This window comes from Talpa europaea (assembly GCF_964194135.1).
Source record: "Talpa europaea genome assembly, chromosome: 7".
NCBI classification, from domain to species: domain Eukaryota; kingdom Metazoa; phylum Chordata; class Mammalia; order Eulipotyphla; family Talpidae; genus Talpa; species Talpa europaea.
This window is the reverse complement of record NC_140074.1, coordinates 98,847,278-98,869,014: the sequence shown is the minus strand read 5'-3', so window position 1 is coordinate 98,869,014 and position 21,737 is coordinate 98,847,278. Positions and strand designations below refer to the sequence as shown.

The 21,737-nt window shown below is 38.4% G+C and overlaps 1 protein-coding gene across 10 annotated transcripts in view; it reads left to right on the top strand.

The window, feature by feature from the left end:
• SPECC1 (sperm antigen with calponin homology and coiled-coil domains 1) overlaps positions 1-21,737 on the top strand; it is a gene marked incomplete at both ends in the record, with an annotated part of 167,007 nt that overhangs the window by 52,539 nt on the left and 92,731 nt on the right. The gene's annotated exons all lie outside the window — the stretch shown is intronic.

Here is a 21,737-nt window from a genome sequence, read left to right as displayed (position 1 = left end):
AAATAGAATTGAAAATCCTAAGAGTAGCGTCTACATTAAAACAAAGAAGTAGGTATAGCTGCAGTTAGATTAATTAAGAATACAAGAAAACCCAAATACCCAAAACAAACAATAAAAGAATGTATATAATCAGAGATGTGGAGATTAAAAAAATTAAAAATAGAAAATTTTGATGAAATTGAAATTTTCTAGGAAAACAAAACTATTTAAATCCTTTACGAAGAAATGACACATTTGGGCAGAAAAGTAATCTTGGACATCACAAAGTGACTTAAGGAAATGGTTTTATAGGTAAAATTTTTCAGTTAGGAGAAAAATATAATTTCTTTGCTACCTAAAATTAGCTAGTGCATCTTTTCCCAAAGATTATTATATCACAAGCCTCCCTGGTGGCGCAGGTGGTTGAGGCCAACACTGTAAAGCTGTCCACAGCCTCTGCAGTGAGGGTTCGATCCCGGCTGGCCAGGGAGAAACCCACATGGCACAGCAGACCTCTCCTGTATTGCCCGCTGCTCCCCTCAGCAGTGTATTTTGTCAGTCTGCCTGTTCTGGTCCCCGCTTTGTCTCTGGTGAATCCTCTCACCCGCCACGCATCTGGCCTGTACCCCAGTTCTTGTATAAATAAATAAATAAATAAATAAATAAATAATTTTTTAAAAAGATTATTGTATTCCAGGGGTAATAGGTAATGATTTAAATTATGTACAGTTGATAATTTTTTATTTAAACAATATTAAATTTGTTAGAAAAGTTATAATTGGTATTTGAATAATTTGTCTATTGCTGAGTACATGCTTAGGTTTTTGAAAAAGTGAGTTAATATTAAGCTTATGAAGAAAAATATTAAATATATAATTGAATAGATAAATGCAAATATAGCTAAAATCGTAAAAATGATACTGAAGCAATAGAATCTTGAAAAATATTCCTAAGTGCAGAAAAGACACAAAACATTTTGATTTATTTTAACAAAAGTATAAATAGTACTGATACTCTTAATTCTATTCCCAATGTCTTTCAAAGATTGAGTTAATAAAATTAGAATCCATTCTTACTAATGTACATGTAAAAGTAGTAAATGAAAATAAGCCAAATTTAATCTAACCATATATCTTTTTTTTTAAAAGATTTATTATTTATGCATACAAGAGCTGGAGTACAGGCCAGAAGTGTGGGGAGTGAGAGGATTCACCAGAGACAGAGTGGGGAACAGAATAGGCAGAATGACTGAAGTACGCTGCTGAGGGGAACAGTGGGCGAGTCCGGAGAGGTCTGCTGTGCCATGTGGGTAGCTCTCTGGCTGTGGATCGAACTCATGCTGCAGTGGCTGTGGATTGCTTCATAGGTTGTGTCAACCCCTTGCGCTACCAGGGAGGCCCTCTAGCCATATATCTTAACAAGATTACACCGCTGTTAAAAAATTTGTTTTCCAAGAATACTATATTATTACATAAATAAAATCTACAACATTAGTACATTTAAAGGGAAAAATATTGTCTTTATATATGTCAGTAGCACATTTAATAAAATTTAGCATTTATATCATAAACACTTAATAGAAATGTATGGGTCCTTTTTTTTTTAAAGATTTATTTATTTATGCATACAAGAACTGGGGTACAGGCCAGAGGTGTGGGGCGGTGGGAGGATTCATCAGAAACAGAGTGGGGAACAGAATAGGCACATTGACTGAAATACACTGCTGAGGGGAGCAGCGGATGAGATAGGAGAGGTCTGGGGAGAGGTCTGCTGTGCCATTTGGGTAGCTAGCTCCCTGGCCGGCCGGGGATCAAACTTCTGTGCTGCAGAAGTTATGGACAGCTTCACAGTGCTGTGCTCAACCCCTTGCGCCACCAGGGAGGCCCGTCCTTTCTTAAGATAATAAATAAAATTATCTGAAAGCCATACAGGACCATGCTTAGCAGGAAACTAAAATCATCATTATAAAGGTCAGGAAAAAAAACAGTGGTGTCCATACAGGCATTGTTTTCAGATAGCCGAGCCAAAGCAGTAAGAATTTAAAAGATATTTATTAAAAATGAGACAAAACTAGCATTATCTATAGGTATTGTAATTTTTTTGTTAAAATAGCCAAGAATATCAACTAATAAAAACTATTAGTTCTAATAAGATTTAAATAAGGTAACCAGCTTGGAAATGCATATGTAGATTCATATGTGTATGAATCTGCATATGTATGTAGGTCTATATGTATATAGATGTATTTATAACAATAGCTTTCTTTATGTTAGTAGTAATCAGAAACAATGGTTTATTTATTAAAAGGTCACATTCACAGGGGTTGGGGGTGGATTAGGAATGTTTAAGGCCTCTCTGATAAATTATAAACTCTACTCAGAGAATAGACTAGTGATGATCAAGTGGATATCATCTTTGTCATGGGGAGGAATTATCCTTCATATATTATGGGTTTAAAATCAGAAATAGTTACAGTATTTTGTAAAATACCTGTTAACATCCATCCTGATGTTATGAATTTTCTTTTTAGACATAACATGATTTGATGGGTTTGAAAATTTTCACCTTGAAGTGAAATTTTAAATCAAGTTTTTCTAAATCGCCCTTTTGGAAAAAAAAATTTTTTTTGAACATGAAAGGTGAATTATGAGTATACATTTTTATTGGTTCCTTATTGCCTCAGATGTAAAAAATGGAGTATGTGTACAAGGTGAGCATTAAAATTTCTGCTAATTTTAACATTCTATTAATCTATAATATTTAAAACTGAGATTTCAAAAATCATTTATTGTTAGAACTTCAAAAAAGTTTGTTTCACAAAAAAGAGTTTTTCCACATTCCACACCACTGAGAAGGTAACCCAGATTTCCTGTGCCAGCGAACTCCCTGGGGCTGGTAAGGGGACTCCTCTGCCCACCTTCTCCTTTCATCACTGTCAGAGGCTGAACACAGGCCACCATCCCACATCCCTGGTCTTTCATAGCTGTATTCATAAGTATTTTGTGCCTCAGCTCATTTTTCTGACCTTCATTCTGTTCCTTTAAAAATTTATCTTTTCTCAGAAATAATAAAAACCAAAGCAGAAATAAATGAAATCGAAACTAAAAAAACAATCCAAAAGATCAATGAAACCAAGAGCTGGTTCTTGAAAAAAATCAATAAAATAGACAAACCCCTAGCCAGGCTCACAAAGGGAAAAAGGGAGAAAGCACAAATAAACAGGATCATAAATGAAAGAGGAGAAATCACAACAGACACAGCAGAAATCAAAAGAATAATCAATAACTACTATGAACAGTTATATGGAAACAAGTTCAACAATCTAGAGGAGATGGACAAATTCCTGCAACTCTACAATCACCCAAAGCTAGATGAAGAAGAAATAGAACACCTAAACAGATCAATTACAAGCAGCGAAATTGAAATGGTAATCAAAAACCTCCCCAAAAACAAAAACCTAGGACCTGATGGATTTACAAATGAATTCTACCAAACATTCAGAGACAAATTAGTGCCTATCCTTCACAAACTCTTCCAAAAAATTGAGAAGGAAGGGACAATACCAAACACGTTCTATGAAACCAACATTACACTAATACCAAAACCAAACAAGGACAACACAAAAAAAAGAAAACTACAGGCCAATCTCCCTAATGAACACTGATGCAAAAATCCTCAATAAAATTTTAGCTATCAGAATCCAACAATGTATCCATAAGATAATTCACCATAACCAAATAGGATTCATTCCAGGGACACAAGGATGGTTCAACATCCGAAAATCAATCAACATTATCCAACACATCAACAAAAAGAAATATAAAAACCATATGATAATATCAATAGATGCTGAGAAAGCTTTCGACAAAGTGCAACACCCATTCATGATAAAAGCCCTTGAAATTCTTGGGATACAAGGAATATACTTCAACATCATAAAGGCCAAATATGACAAGCCAACAGCTAGTATCATTCTCAATGGCGAAAAGCTGAAAGCATTTCCATTAAGATCTGGAACAAGACAAGGATGTCCACTCTCACCACTGCTTTTCAATATAATACTGGAAGTCCTAGCCAGAACAATAAGACAAGAGAAAGACATACAAGGAATCCAAATAGGAAAAGAAGAAGTCAAACTATCTCTATTTGCAGATGATATGATAATATACATAGAGAACCCCAAAAACTCCACAGAAAAACTAATTCAACTAATCAATTAGTTCAGTAAAGTGGCAGGATACAAAATCAACATGCAAAAATCAGTAGCCTTCCTATAAAACAATAAATCTGAAGAAGAAGAAATCAAAAAAACCATCCCTTTTATTATCAAAACAAAAAAAAAACCAAATATTTGGGAATAAATCTAACAAAAGAGGTAAAGGACCTATACAAAGAAAACTATAAAACACTGTTAAAAGAAATAGAAGAAGACACAAAGTAATGGAAAGACATCCCCTGCTCATGGATTGGAAGAATAAACATTATTAAAATGGCCATCCTACCAAAAGCAATATACAGATTCAATGCTATTCCAATAAAAATTTCAATGTCATTCTTCAAAGAAATGCAACAATTATTGATGAAATTCATATGGAACCTCCAAAAACCCCAAATAGCCAAAGCTCTCCTGAAAAAAAAAAAAAAAAGAAGGGAATGGAGGCATCACACTCCCAGACTTCAAACAATACTACAAAGCCATAATCATCAAAACTGCATGGTATTGGAACAAGAACAGACACACAGACCAATGGAATCGAATAGAAAATCCAGAAATAAACCCACAGATTTATGGTCAACTAATCTTTGACAAAGGAGCAAAGAATATGCATTGGAGCAAAGAAAGTTTGTTCAATAAATGGTGCTGGGAAAACTGGATCGCTACATGCAAAAGAATTAAGCTTGACTACTACCTAACACCATGCACAAAAACCAACTCAAAATGGATTAAAGAACTAGACATAAGACCTGAAACCATAAAATACATAGAAGGAAATATAGGCGAAACACTACGGGATTTGCACATCAAAGACATCTTTACAGACACATCACCCAAAGCAGTGATAGTGAAGGCAAAGATAAACAGCTGGGACTACATCAAATTAAAGAGCTTCTGCACAGCACAAGAGACAATAACAAAAACAAAGAGAAACCCCACCGACTGGGAGAACATTTTTGCACACAACGCTGATGATAAAGGACTGATCACAAAAATCTACAAAGAGCTCCTGAGACTCAACAAAAACAAAGAAAATAATCCAGTCAAAAAATGGGCAGAAGAACTGAAAAGAAACTTCTCTGAAGAGGAAATGCAAATGGCCAACAGGCATATGAAAAAATGTTCAACATCACTTGTAATCAGGGAAATGCAAATCAAAACTACAATGAGATACCATCTTACACCAGTGAGAATGGCACATATTAAAAAAACTAGCAACAACAAATGTTGGGGAGGTTGTGGAGAAAAAGGAACTCTCCTGCACTGTTGGTGGGGGTGTAAACTGGTCCAACCTCTATGGAGAGCTGTGTGGAGATTTCTTGACCTACTAAACATAGAGCTCCCACATGATCCAGCAATTCCACTCCTAGGTATTTACCCAAAGGACACAGAAACATCAATTCCAAAGAGCACCTGCATCCCTATGTTTATAGCAGCACTATTTACAATAGCTAAGCTTGGAAACAACCCAAATGCCCCAAAATAGATGACTGGATCAAGAAGATGTGGTACATATACACCATGGAATATTACTTAGCATTCAAAAAAGATAAACACATTCAATTTGCAGCAACATGGATGGAGCTGGAAAGGATCATGCTCAGTGAAATAAGCCAGAAAGAAAAAGAAAAATACCGTATGGTCTCACGCCTAGCAGGAATCTAGAAAACTTAAATAAGTGACCAGGATAAAGAATAACTATAAGAAAGAAAATATCAAAATCAACAAACAACTATGAACCAGAGACACTCTATGGGGGGTGGGGGGCGGGGAAAGGAGGGGTTGGGGTCAAAATAAGGGGGTTGTAATTGTATGGGGAATATAAAAATAAAATTTAAATAAATAAAAAAATAAAAACGAACAAAAAATATGGATTCATTTCAAAAAAAAATTTATCTCTTCTCCTTTATTCTTTATCCTTCCCTCATTTCTAACTACTTGTTTCAAATTAAATTTAATTATGGATAAATGTGAAGATTACAGGTTATGATAAACCTGGAAAAGTAAAGTTGTAACTTTTGACCTGAAACTCTATCCAGTGAAGAACAAGTGCCAACAACCTCTAAAGTCCTTGAAAATCTCCTTTGTTTTACTGCCAAAGAATTCATCTTCCTCTAATTGGTCCTGCTTTTCTCTCTAGCACCAGTAGCCAAATTAAAAAAAAAATTTTTTTTTGCAAGGTTTATCAGCAGTCTAACCTTCTGATTTATAATCAGATAAACAAAGAGCCTATTCATAGTGGCCACAGAACTATTATGAAAATTATCTGTTTATAGTTATACTTTGGTTTCTTCTGCTCTCCCTTCAATCTGAATACAGTGTGCCAAAGCTACCTGGATTTATTTGCTTGGAAATTGGATTTAAATGTGGCAAAATAGTCTTTTTGCAGGTTAACAAAGTTGGGGGAGGTATTGTTACAGGGCAGGGAGTGGTGCACCCCAGATCCCCCCAAAACCTGCCTGCCCTAAATGGGTTCTGCCATCCGCCGCATCAACACAAAACATGAGATTTTAATGGGAAGGAACTTTAATACAATTAGGAAACAATACAGGAAAGGCAAAGAATATAGTTTCTAAATCAAGCACCCAAAGTTATCCGTCCACTCATGGGTAAAACTCCATCCAAATGGGATTGGCCCAGAGCAAGGCCCCAAAGCCTGCCACAAGTCCAAAGCATCTTCCAGTAGGGACCCACAGAAAAGGGTCAGAAACAACCAGACAAGCCCGGAAGGAAAAGAGCAAAATCAAAATCAAGATAAAAGCTGCCATTGTCACCTCCCCACGGGTCTCACCCACATCTGTGTCACCCAGTCCACGACCAAAAGGCAAGCACAGTTTCTTCACGTGTCTCTAGGCTCCATGTGCCTCCTCCAGGTCTCCTTCTGGTTCCATCCTGTTTCCTTCCTCAGTCTCCTCTGCAGCTTCTTCTCTCCCTGCTCAGCTCCACCCTCTCTTGGGTGGGGCAGGAAACCTGGAACCTCCCCCTTTCCTGGGGACCACCCTGTTATAGTATGTTTTTATGTGTATGAATGTTTGTGTGTGTCTCCCTCAGAACTTACTTGACATCCTAACCTGTGGTGTTTTGCTTTTGTGCTCGATGCCTTGCTAGGAATTTTTCATCAGTAATTATAAGTGATTAAGAAATAAGAAAAAATGACAGGAGATAATTAGAACAAGATTGCATTTTAATATTAATTGTGCATTAGAATGACCTCTTTATAATAAAATTTGATATCCACAGTCTTATATTAATCGCCTTGTATAAAAAAATAAAGTATTTAGAATCTTATGATGTTTCAGACACGTAGTCAGATGCATTATCCATTGTGCCGCTGGCCTTATACTTAAATAAAGTATTTAAAATATTAAAAGCATCCCCTTTTTAAAAATATTTTCCCATTTTTCAGGTCATCACTATCTATGTCAATTCTCTTACCAGCTGTGACTCTGAGGTTGTCCTGGGGGCTTCTTGAGGTTGTGGTCACTTCACCCTGGAGTCATGCCTGTCAGCATTCTGGACTTGCCTCACTTCTCTGTTGTCTCTAATCTGCTCCCACTCACCTGGAAACAAGTAACTAAAGCTGCTGAAATTGTTTCTAAACCAGCAGTGCTTCCCCTAATAATAAAAAGGCTGTGAAGTTTAGGGCACAGACATTTTTAGCTTCTGCAGAGATCCTTTCCTGTTCCTGGTTAATGACAGTATCTCAGGTATCTGAATGACGAAGTATTACTGTACACTTGCTGGTCCTGTGCATCACCCCTACCTCGGCCCTCCCCTGTCCCGTGAACCTCACCAGGTGCGGTCTTGCCATTTGCCATGGATGGTCTCAGAACTTTGCAACTGACTCCTCCATAGATTGACCATTATGTCCAAGATAGTCCCAGTTAACATCCATTATGGATCATTTCACTCCTATTGTTTTTACTCTCAAAAGTGCCACACAGAAGATAAATTGTACTATAATCCTATTCGGTCCTGACATCCTCAGTTCAGCTGTCACCTCCCCAACTCGACCTTTCCCTGCCAGCCCTAGTAGGCTTACTGGGAGGTAAGAACTTTTGTTTACTGTGGTTGCTGAATAGCCCCAAGGGCTTGTTTGGGTTGAGCCAGGTTTTGTGAGGAGAGAAATTTAGGTTTCTTCCTTCCAGAAGACCCTGAAGGGCTAGACTGGAGAAAGAGAAAAGCGAAGCCTGAAGGAAGCCTGAAGCTCGCTGCTGTGAGGGTGTGGGAAGGACCTTCACAGGGAAGGTGAGAAGAAACCTGGAGGAGAAAAGAAATGTGGGAGAGGGAGCTGTGGACTTAGATTTGTAGGGAGACTTATGTGATTGTGTATTCCATCTCTCAAGAAGTTTTCACCTACTCTATTCCTCAAGGCTCAACGCTGTAAGAGTCAGTTTTGAGCGTTCTAGAAATGAGAGTGTATATATTAACCAGTGAGGTCCTTAAATAGGACCAATACAGGGAGACTTCTGGTGAGTTTTGATTATAAATGGATTACCTGAAATAAAGACCAATTTCTTGATATGAGAAATTGGAATATTAGACAAAACCCTGGATTCAGATAAGGACTTTCAAGTTCATTTCTCTCTCTTTGACCTTGATGAATTTCATGTCCGTGATGTGAAGACTTGACCTACATCCATACTGTATGCTTTGGAGAGGTCAGACCAGAAAGCATTTTGAATTTCTAGAGTACAACTTTTTTCCAATTGCAGGCCAGAAAGGAAAATTTCCAAATAAGGATGCATGAGCTACTCTGGGAGACAAAGGGAAACAATAACTAAAATGCAAGTCTAGCCTTTGCCCTGGCATGAAAAGAATGCAGACTGTTGACTGACCTAAAGCTTTCTGTTTTATTTCAATTTAGGTGAAATGGTCAGCTGTGACCACTATTCTGAAAGAAGTTCTGTTCACACTTTTAAGATATGTGCAGAATATTTAGATGATTATATCCTTGAGAGAACTGTGGTTGCTTTTATTTATAAAACTGCCATGTTTAATCGTGTGTGTAGCAGGAGCAGTGCTTAAAAGCTAAATTTAGAAAAATTAATCTAGACTCACAAATGATTAAGGCAGACATTCAATAAACACCCCTATCTAATGCTATCATAAGCATTGCTAGGTCACCTCCCAGTTTAGTCATTCAAACATAAAAAACTGGTTCAGAAATTGTAGTGAGTTGATTCACTGGAAAGTATACAGACTGCAATTCCAACTGTAATTGTCATGGTTATAGCTAAGCATGAGAAATGTTTGAAGTAGAGGTGGATGAATGTAACTGAGTGCAAGATTGTATGTATACCGATTATATCTCTGTTTAAAAGTACAGCCCACAAGATACAGATTGGGAAACCTCATTTATCTTATGGAGTAGCTGAAAGTTTTTTGAGTAAGAATATTTTGATGGGGCCTGGACCTGAACTCTCCACTTGTCACATTCTTACCATTCCCTTTACTTCTTTACTTGGCCCTTCCTAGACATTTATTTACTTGTCTGGCGCTATAGGCAGTTGTGTTTTTGACCACTGATTTAAAAAGAATATGAAGAAGACTAAGTAAAACTGAAGACTAACTTAACATAAAGGTCATTTTAAAATAAATTTAAATAATCAAGTTAATAGCTATACACGTATATAAAAAGATTATAATGGATTGTCCTGGTAGCTTTCTGAAGAAAGAGGCCTCAAGACAGAGATTTGTGTGCAGAGTTTATATGGAGGATGCCCTTGGGAGGAATGCCTGTGGTGGGGGTGAAGGTTGCAGGGCTGACGGAGAATCTGAGACATTACACAATCGCAACAGCTGTCTCAGTCCCCAAGGGAGCGCCAGTGAGATGGTCCTCCACTGTTAACCCAAAATGAGACCAGCAGTTCTGACCTTTGTGCCTTGTCCCCCCTATGGTCGTAGAAAGGCTTCAGGGAGAATGTTTTCTTTCTTTTTCCGGTCTTTGCTTTTTGAATTCTGCCCTGAAGGGGGTATTCTGATATCCTGAAAGCAAATAAACCTTTACCAAATATTTTCTTCCTTAAAAAGTCCATTCTCAGGGAGTTGGCCCCGCGGCTGACCACAGGTTCTGCCTGTACATGGACTGGCTGACTCAGGAGGTCAGCCCTGGGGCTGATTCATCATTCTCCTCCATGCACTACTCTCATCAGGGCCTCTTCCTCAGGACATCTGGTTAGGCTGTCTTAGCCTCCTTTGTGCCTGTGACTGTCTGCATAAAGAGACCAGGTAACTGCTTGTCCAGCAGAGGTGAGAATTTTTTGGTATTGTGATACAGTAAGAAATATATATTTGGTCTTCATCTCTGGTTCCTGGCACAGAACTCCTGAAACCCTTGGGATTTGTGAGTGATGGAGGGTAAGAGGAATATTTTCTGTTATTCATAATAAACCCCTTTCAACTTTACTTGAGTTTATGATGATGAGGTGACTCTTGGAGGATGGTGCCTGGCTGGCAGAGGAACCAGCCATGGATTAGAGAGTTTAAACCTTTACCTGCACCTCTGTACCTCAGGGAGAGGAAGGGGGTTGGAAGTTGAGTTTAAGCACTAGTGACCAATGATCTAATCAATTGTATGAACATAATGAAAGCTCCATAAAAATCCTACAAAACAGTAGGATTTGGAGAGCTTCTGGACTGTGAACACTTCAAAGTCCTAGGAGGGTACACCTGGAGAGGGTATGGAAGCTCCGTGGCCCCCCTGCTTTCCTGCCCCACGCATGTCTTTATCTGGCTGAGTTGTATCCTTTCTAAGAAACAAGTCAATTGTTTCCTGAGTCTGTGAACTTTAACAGCCAGTTATCAGACCTGAGGAGGAGGTCATGGGATCCTCTGATTTATAGCTGGGTGGACTGTACTGGTGGCAATGTGGGACTTGTGAATGGGTGTTGAAAGTGGGGGCAGTCTTATAAGGTTAAGTCCTTTATCTCTGGGATCTGTGTTAACTCCAGGTTTATTAGTGTCAGAATTGAATTGAATTGTAGGATACCCATTTGCTGTCTGGAGGGTTGGAGAATTGAGCCTTGTGGGGAGATCCCACATATTTGGTGTCAGAAGTTGGTATGAGTACAATAGAGAAACAGTTTATTTCTTTTAGGCCTCTGGAAGGCCTTGAGCCTCCCCTGCATTCTTCTCAGCTGTGGCAGGAGCGCCCCGACCAGCTGTTTGTGAAGTGTTGCTGCCGATATGCAGTTTCCCATGTGGTTTGTTTACTGTGGGCACAGCACTTCCAGTCTGGAGCCCCATGGAAATGAGAGTTGTGCCCCCAGACAAGGTCTGCTCATTGCTAGGCTCTAACACTGTCATGGAATTCTCAGAACCCCTCGTCACCAACTCCTAGTGGGAGAAATCTGCTGAGTCAGGCAGTTTAGAATGCAGACTACTGGTAATCTATCTAGGTGTGAATCTTTCTTCCTTAGTTTTGCCTGATAATTGGTGATCCCCTTTAAGTCTTTTAATTCTTTTCTCTTCCTCAGGCTTTCTCCCATTGCTTTCTTCTTGTCTTCTGGCTTTCCTATTATACTAATGTTGAAAATCTCTAGTGTTCCTCAATTCTCATAATTTCAAAAAAAAAAAAAATTTATTTAATCTTGTTATCCTTTTTTTTTTAAAAAAAGATTTATTTATTTATTTATACAAGCACTGGGTACAGTCAGAAGCGCGGGAGAGTGAGAGAATTCACCAGAGCCAGAGTGGGGAGCAGAACAGGTAGAAGGACCGAAGTACATTGCTGAGGGGAGCAGCGGGTGGCAGGAGAGGTCTGCACGCTATGTGGAACCCTCGCCGGTGGCCGGGGATCGAACCGGTGCTGCAGAGTCTGCGGGCAGCTTCGCAACCCAGCACTCAACCACTGCGCCACTGGGGAGGCCCCATCTTGTTATCCTTTTACTCAGAATTCTGAGTGGCCTTCTAATTCATTGACTGGATTTTTTGTAGTGTTCCTTATTACTGGTCATCAATATTTTTTGCACATGAAAGCACACTCTCTGATGTCATTTTCCCTTTTACTAAAGGTGTTTTCCTTTTAATTCTTTTTTTTTTTAGATTTATTTATTTATGCATACCAGAGCTGAGGTCTAAGCCAGAGATGAGGTGGGTGAGAGGATTCACCAGAGTAAGTGGGGAGCAGAACAGGTAGATCTACTGAAATACACTGCTGAGGGGAGCAGCAGGCGAGTCAGGAGAGGTCTGCTCCGCCATGTGGGTCAGCTCCCTGGCCAGGGATCAAACTTGAACTCGTGCTGCAGTGGCTGTGGATAGCTTCATAGTGTTGCGTCTTAACTCCTTGGGCCACCAGGGAGGCCCACCTTTTAATTCTTGTTGAATGTACAGATGGGAGACTTTTTGAAGCCTCTGTACCTCACTGTCCTTGGGATCATGACCGATCTGCTCCCAGAGGTTTTGGTGCCGCATCTGCTCTTGTTCACCCACCTCTCGCCCACCAGCGTCCTGACCAAAAAGAACAACTTTGACTATTATTACAGGCACTGGATCTTCTTTCACGGCTGTCTGGCTTCTTTCCCTCTGCAGATGTGTTCTCTGGGCCTGCTGAGTAGAACACGTGAAGGGAGCTATTCTAATGACCTCATGACTTGCTTTGGTCCCTTCCTCTGTAAAATGGGGATAATAGCACTGCCTTACAGGACTTCTTACAACAATGCCTGGAAAGTAGTAAGTTTTCAAAAAATGTAAAAGTATGTTAGTAAGTAAAATATCAGTAACTGGTAATATTTCAATAAATTTTAATCTCTCCTCCCTCTATTTCTTCTTTCTCCAGCTAGTACTTTTCTTTTTTTTTTTTTAAGATTTATTTATTTATACAAGCACTGGGTAAAGTAAGAAGCGCAGGAGGGTGAAAGAATTCACCAGAGCCAGAGCAGGGAACAGAACAGGCAGACTGACAAAGTACACTGCTGAGGGGAGCAGCGGGCACAGCAGGAGAGGTCTGTCGCGCCATGTGGGACACCCGCAAGCGGCTGGGGATCGAACCGGTGCTGCAGAGGCCGCGGGCAGCTCCACAGCCCAGCGCTCAACCGTTGTGCTACAGGGGAGGCCCCAGCTAGTACTTTTCTACTTCTTTTCAGTCATCTTCCTTATGGCAGGCACTGCTTCATTTATCACCAAATGCCGATGGTATGCTTCCCCCTGCCTCTGTCACCCCCTCCCCCACCCTTGCCATCCCCAAGATGTTCTTGACACAGTCAGGAAGTGTATTCGTTTCCTATTGCTGCTATAATAAATTACCACGAACTTACTGACTTTTTTTTTTTTTTTTAAGATTTATTTTATTTATTTATTTATTTATACAAGCACTGGCTACAGTCAGAAGCACGGGAGGGTGAGAGAATTCACCAGAGCCAGAGCGGGGAGCAGAGCAGGCAGAAGGACGGAAGTACACTGCTGAGGGGAGCAGCGGGTGGCAGGAGAGGTCAGCGCGCCATGTGGGACCCTCCTCGGTGGCCGGGGAGCAGCCAGGGATCGAACCGGCACTGCAGAGGCTGCGGGCAGCTTCACAAGCCAGCGCTCAACCGCTGCGCCACTGGGGAGGCCCGAACTTACTGACTTAAAACAACACAAATTAATTTTCTCAGAGCTCTAGAGGTTAGAAGTCTACAATCAAGGTGTTGGCAAAGCTACTTTTCTTCTCATTCCTTGCCTTTTTTTTTAAAGATTTTATTTATTTTATGCATGCAAGAGCTGGGGTGTAGGCCAGAGGTGCAGGGGGTGGTGGTGATAAGAGGATTCACCAGAGACAGAGTGAAGAACAGAACAGGCAGACTGACTGAAATACACTGCTGAGGGGAGCAGCGGATGAAACTGGAGAGGTCTGTTGTGCCATGTGTGTCACCTCCCTGGCCGGGGATCAAACTCATGCTGCAGTGGCTGCCCATAGCTTCATAGTGCTGAGACTTAACCCCTAGCACCACCAGGGAGGCCCTCCTTGTCTTTTTTAACTTCTGAAGGCCACCTTCCTTCTTCTATTTCAAAGCTCATAGTTCCAACCTCTGGTTCTATTGTCACATCCCCTTTTCTGGCTTTGATCCTCCTACCTCCCTCTTAAAAAACACGTGTGATTATTTCAAACCCACCAGATAATCTCAAATTAAGATTCTTAATCTAATCACATCTGCCATGTGAGGTAACATATTTCCAGATTCTAGGGAGTAGGATCTTTGGGGGCTAGTATTATTCAGTCTGCCTCAGGAAGAAAGATATGTAAAACCTGATTATAGCACATTCCACAGTGATGCTGTAAGCAAAGAGATACAGAATTCAGACAAGGAAGCAGTATTTCTTTCCGGAGATATTGGGAAAAGTTTCACAGAAAAGGGACAATTGAGCTGATTTTTTTTTTTTTTTAAGATTTATTTATACAAGAACTGGGGTACAGGCCAGATGTGCGGGAGGGTGAAAGGATTCACCAGAGACAGAGTGGGAAGCAGAACAGGCAGACTGAAGACATACACTGCTGAGGGGAGCAGCAGGCGAAACAGGAGAGGTCTGCTGTGCCATGTGGGATTCTCGCTGGCGGGCCGGGATCAAACCCACGCTGCAGAGGCTGCGGACAGCTTCACAGTGTGGCGCTCAACCGCCTGCGCCACCAGGGAGGCCCTGAGTTGAGTCTTAAAGGATGAGGAGACCTTTTTTAGGGATGGAAGGCTTTTAGGCAAAAGAAACACTTACCAAAAAACAGATTTGTGAAAGAATCCAGCAATTACAAAAACCAGTTAGATCTTTGATGTTGCCCAAACTGTGAGGCGAGATGGCAGGCAAAGAAACCATAGGTTCAGACTAGTGTATACCATGATAATGGTTTTAGAATATATCCTGTGAAGAATGGGAAACCAATGGAACTATTTTGGTAGGGTTTTTTTAATATATTTTTTTCTGATTATGCTTATTTTATAGACAATGACGTAATTAAATATATCAAGAAAATAAAAATTACCATAACCCTGACACTCAGATGATGATTCTTGACATTTCTGAGTTGTGGGGTTATTGAACCTTACACATATGCTGTCACACAGCTGAAACCACATTGTGTATTCAAAACCATTTTTGACTAATTTATTGAGTAATATATAATATTTCTTCATGGCATTAAATATTCCCAAGTAGTCTTGCCATCTCCATAATATTCTGTTGTATGTATTGCCATACTTTATTTAATTCTTTTATTGTTGGGTATAATATTTTTGTCTATTTTAATTAATAACTAATACATAAGCCTTTGCTTAAGTTTCTGAATGTTTTTGTAGGCTGAATTCCTAGACACATTTACTTGGTCAAAATACGAGATCACTTAAAAAACTCTTGATGTGTATTTCTGTATTCATTCTGAAAGTGTCATAAAATACACATGCCATGTAGAATAGTGTTGATTTCATTGCAGTCTTGCCGTCATGATTATGATCCTAAATAATTCGCCCTAACTTGATAAGAAAAATAGTTATTTCATTGTTTTAGTTTGTATGTCCACTGAATTTCATATATATATATTTTTTTTTTTTCCCGCAGTTTTGTCTATTCCTGTCCTCTCTCACTGTTGGGGTTTTAATGTTGTTCTTATTTATATCTTGCTATCTATACACTCCAGTCCATTTCTGCTATACTGTTAGAGATCATTTCTGCAGGTTTTTTCTTGTATATTGTTTATATCTTTTAAAATGTAGAAATCTAAAACTGTTATGATGCAGATTAATTTTTTCTACTGTGACCTCTTACATTGTTTCTAGGCTTAGAAAGATTCTTCCTGTCCAGAGGTCAAATGTTTTTGAGTTTCATATTCCATTTTTTTAATCCTTATAATCATTAATCCATTTGGAATGTACTTTGGCATATGCCATAAGAAAATATATTTTAAATACTCGGCAGTTATTCAGGCAGCATTTTCTGAACAAGATTTCTTTTCCTAACTGATTTGAATGTGTTTTGTAAAAAAGAATGTTGTTTTCTTGAATATATTTGCTGTTCTCTATATTCTACTCCATTGATTACATGATTTTAATTGTTGCAGCCATGAATATTTTAGTGTCTGGTAAATCAAGTTTTCTTCATTGTAATTTTTTTACTGTTTTTTTTTTTCAAATGCATGTTTGATTTACTTTGTCTGGTTTCCAAAAAATTCAGGTTTTTTTTTTATAGCTTAGAGGCCTTTCCCCCCCACACCTGTCATGCCGTGATGTGAGCTCATGGGGATTGGGCTCCAGCTGCTCAGGCTCCTTTTTTTTGGTTCTCACAACGTGAGTTTCTCTGGGTGGAGCAGGCTGGCCGGTCAGTTGAACCCAAGTACCTTTTCCTTTGACTTCCTTTTTTTTTCCCTGATGATTTTCTTTCACACCTTTCAGGAAGCTATCTCAGCTCTTAGGGTGCTTAATATGCTCAATACCAGCATTAATTCTCTTGGCGAGAATTTGGCTTTATTTCTTCACAGCAGTGCCAACTGCTGGGTAACATTGTGGGCTTTCAGTTTACCATGGTAAAATTGGTGGGGCATGCCTTTTTGAACAGTGCCTATCTCCTTGATGTCTATACACAATCACCTTTCTTGTAGGTTCACGTGCATGTGGCCAAAGGAACATCTCCATGCTTTCTAGAAGTTCTAGAGAACACCTACTGGGGACTCTCTTCTTTCCCTTTGTATTGGTCATTTTGGTGATTTATTGGAAGATGGTGGTTCCCGGCAAAAGCAAAAAAAAAAAAAATTCAGCTTGAATTTGGTGAAATTGCATGACTGTCGGGGAAGACCAACACATTTTTCAGTACTGAGCCCTTCCTTCTAAGAATGTGATATGTGTCTTCATTATCTTTTATGTTACATAAGAAAAAATGTCAATGTTTTATAAAGGCAGAAATTCATTTAAGCCTGCATGTTAGATGATTGGGGAAAAGGTGATTAATAAAGAGAGAGAAAGAAGCCAGGAAAGTCACCAGGAGAATTTGAGGAGCAACACAAAGATCTCACCTTGAGAAATTTTGAACTTTCAGCCCACACACATCTGAATGGCTTACTATCTTTAGGGTTTATTGATTTGTAGTAGGGAATGTGGTTGCTGGCCAGTGAAGAAGGTTTGTATTTAATCTTAGGCTAAGTATCTATTCTCCTACTCCCAGGATGCTCCCTTTTTTATACAACTAGATGGCAATTATAAATATATGATTCCATGCACTTACTCTTATCTTTGCTGCTCCCTCACAGTCTTTCTGGAGTCTTTGAGTTTTATCTCTCAGAAGGGCACTTTACAAAAATTATGGAATGAGATTGTCTCCTCCCTAATTTCAACAATTAGGGTGTAGTCTGCATTATTTTATTATATGTTTGTTTTATTGTGTCTGTGGCTTCATCTGCCTGCTTCATTTTCTTTTGTGCACAAATCCTTTAGTTCTGTTGGAATGGCCCATCCTCCCTGCTCTTACTAGTTTACCCTCAAGATCCACCTTAGTTGAGATCCCTTCCTTGACCACCTTCCCTGGCCCTCTGGGCAGCACCCAGAGTCCTGTGCTTCAAAGGCTCTACATTTACTATTTTATTTTCTTTACTGTGCTGTATTGGAACAGTCCCCTGTGGGTCTGTTACATACATTTTGTAGCACTATTCTTGGCACAGACAAGATTTTAGGAAAGATTTGTTAGATGTGAATAATCTGAACTACTGTCATGAGCCAGGACATTTGAATGGAGAAATTAAATGGTTGATTGGAAATCTTATCACTAGCGGTTAATATTTAGGAATTGTTCACATGGAGTGGCTATTAGAAGCTTATAAGTGGATTGTAGAAAAGGGTGCTGAAAGAGAAGAGCAGAATCAGTGATTTGTATATCCTGCAGAATCAGTGATTTGTACATCCACCTCTGGTGTGCCTTAGGTCAGGAATACTGGTAATAGTTGGTCAGTCCCTGGCTCTATCTTTGGACCATACATTCAGGGAAAATTTAAGAAATAGTACAGAACTAAAAATTCTAGATTCAGGAAAACCTATAATTGAGGGTAGAGACATTCAAGGCATTCATATGTAAAGTTACTCAAAAATTAATCTCATTTTCATTGGCAGGGGTTTGGGGATATAGTAATTTTATCTTGATAAAGATTTGGCTAAGTATATTAGGAAAGACCAGTAACTACAGACAAAATGAAAAGCATAGTGTTTCCAAAATGAAAAGCATAGTGTTTCCAAAATGAAAGGGAGAGTGAAATTGAGGGTGGTAATGAGGGGTAAGAAGACCAGAATGAAATGAAGAGAAACAATATCAAATCAGTAAAAAGTGAAGGGGTGGGGGGGGATGAAATGAGTTAATAAACAGTAATAACAAAATGAATAAGAAACAGTAGTCTAATTAAACAGCCCTATGGGTGGGCCTCCCTGGAGGCACAAGGGGTTAAGCACAGGACTATGGAGCTATCTGCAGCCTCTGCAGCGCTAGTTCAGTCCCCTGCTTCGCCAGCCAGGGGACTGCCCATATGGTGTGGCAGACCTGTCTCTCCCACTGCTCCCCTCAGCAGTGTATTTCAGTCAGTCTGCCTGTTCTGTTCCTTGCCTTCTGTCTGTCTCTGGTGAATTCTCTCACCACCCCCACCACCCCCACCTCTGGCCTGTACCCCTATACTTGTGTGCATAAATAAATAAATCTTTTAAAAATAAATAAATAAAATAAACAGCCCTACTAAGACTTCTTAAGCTAAATTCACCTATTAAAAAGCAAAAATCTGCAATATTATTGTCAAAACAAAATTCAAGAACAAAAGCGTTGAACAAGACAAGGAGATATATACTGATAAAACCGTCTTTAACTTTTAAGCAGCAAAATGCATAGAAAAATAACTGGAAAAGTTAATTAAAAAACGGAGGAGATGTTAACTATGTGTCTTTACTGATTTGACAGGCCAGGTTAAACTAGATTGCCAACTTGAATGCCCACAGGAACTGATTGGGTGGCATGAATATGTGAAATCCTGGGCAAAGCAGTGGTGATGAGAATTGCATAGTGAACTGGAGAATGTATGCCTGGCCTAAAGGCATTGAAATTCAATGCATTTTAAAACATTTTGGCAGCCAAACAAAACATATCTTTGGCTTGCAGACTGCCAGTTTTCAACCTCTGAAACAAATTAAAATAGCAAAAATACAGGTTGAAAATAACACACTCAAAGTTGTAGAACAAGGGATATACATTCTTCCTCTAGATCTAGGAGTTTGTTTATAGAATTGATAATGTACTTAGCCACAGAAAAATTAAATATAAAAATTATGATTTATGTGTAATAATTTGTCATCTTAGTCTAATAAAGTTAGTGGTAAAAAATAGATGATTATAAAAAATACTGTCTTGGAATTAAGAGACACTCTTTTAAAATAATCTCTGCACTAAAGGAAAGTCAAAACAAATTAAGAATCCTGTAGAAATAAATGGAAGGAGGAGAATTTTGTAGCAAAGTATGTGGAAGAGAACTGAAGCTTCCTGAAGGAAATGTATAATCTTAGATGTTTTTATTAATACAAGACTAGAAAGACTGAGATATATATGTCTGAGATATCCCAATTTATGAAACTAGAAAAAGTAAAAGAAAGTAATAATGATAAAAGCTGAAATAAAACACAAAAATGGTAAAAAAAAAAAAATAAGTAAAACCTAATTCTGGTTCCTTGAAAAGGCAAATTATAGAAAATATCACTGATTAGAGGAAAAAATATTAAACATTAGTGGAGATCTATTATTACATGTGTCAATGGAATGAAAATTTCAGACTATAACAGTCCATTTGAAAAGCAGAAGGAAATGAGAGATTTTTCCCTCAAAATATAAATTCACAAAAATACAAAACCTAAAGTATTATCACTGTTATTTAACATTGCTTTGGTGTTAGTGCAATAAAGCAACAATATATTTTGGTTTAAATATTGAAAAGAAAAGAACAAATTAGACCCAAGAATAAGAATTTATAGGAAAGATTATAGGTAATCTTATAGGTAAGATAAATATTAAAAGGACAATAGCTTTTCTCTATACTAGCAATAACTGATTAATACTGGAAATTGAGGAGAAAATCCAATTCACAGTACCATAAAATATCTAGGAATAATTTTGACTAGACTATTCTTAGCCAATAGACAAAATATATTAAATTTTACTGTGGTTCATAAATTAAGACCTGAAGTAATGGAGAAACTACCCTGTGTTCCGTGATGGGCATATTTAATATTATAAATTATTAATCCTCAAATTAATATACTTGGATGTGAGACTCATTTCTCCCCAGAAATATTCCTTCATAAAAAAGGAAGCTTCTCACATGCAGACATTACAAAGTGTCATTTTAACTGAACATGTTCTTACTTTATTCCAAATAACATTATATTTGGGGAAGACAGAATAAAATAACCTCAATCTGTTTTAATTTTGGAGTTTTAGACACCATCTGACAGAGTTGTTTTAGAAAAATGGACATGAATTTAAAAAAAATTTATTTCTTGGAGTATGATCTCATAGTTTACTGTATTGTGTGTTGTGGAATTAAGGTTTTGTAAGATTATATAACTGTACAGTAAGCGGTTAGGTTGTAGAGATTAGGAATAAATATCCACCAAAAGAATTATTTAGAAAATTGGCCTAATGTCATGTATATATGTATTTGTCACTTGCTGCAAAATTTTCAGTGACAGCATCCTATCGTCACTGGATTGAAAAATCACCAAATCTCAAAAAGTTGACAGTTCTCTGTCAAATTGGAAGAGGTGATTTTAAAAGTAGCTCTAGCAATATGAAGACAGTGATGTAGAACATGCATGTGATGAATTTGCATAAAAACTTTCTTGAAATATAAGTAGGTGGATCAGTATTTCTAAATGGATATCTTTTATATTGTGACTTAAAGTATGTGTATATGAATATTTAATGTATTACTCTATAGTAGACTGTATGTTGCAACAGAACTTTGTTGCTGCTTTGCAGTGAAACCCAGTGATGGACACAGCAATCATGGAGCAGGTTTGCAAGGCAAGACTCTGCTACTTGAGCAGAAGTTCTTGTGCTATTTATTGAAGCATACAGGCTAGTAACAGCTGATCATGCAGCAATGGTATGAAGAATGAAGTCCAGAGGGTGGGATAGGAATGGGGGACAAAGTTTTACGAGGGACAGGGAAGGGTACGTCGTGACCTTACGTTGAGACATCTGCGTCAGCAAAGTATTTGATGTTATCACAGGCAGAGTTATCCCGAGACCACCATGGAAAGAGTCACGTAATCAGGTCAACAGCAGTGCCTCATGATAGGAGCTATACTTTGTAGATAGTCGAGGAATTCTCTGCTATGATTTGTAGATAGCAAATAGATCACAGTTGCCCATGAGTGGCCAGCTAGTAGCCAGCTCATAGGAACCCATAACTGTACAGTTCTATGTTATATATTGATTTATAGATATGTAATTAAAGTACCTATTTTATGTATAATATGTAGGACATGTATCTATTAAAGATATATGTATAGATAATAGAAATTAAAAATAGGGATTTGACTATTTGTAGCAAAGTTACTCAAGT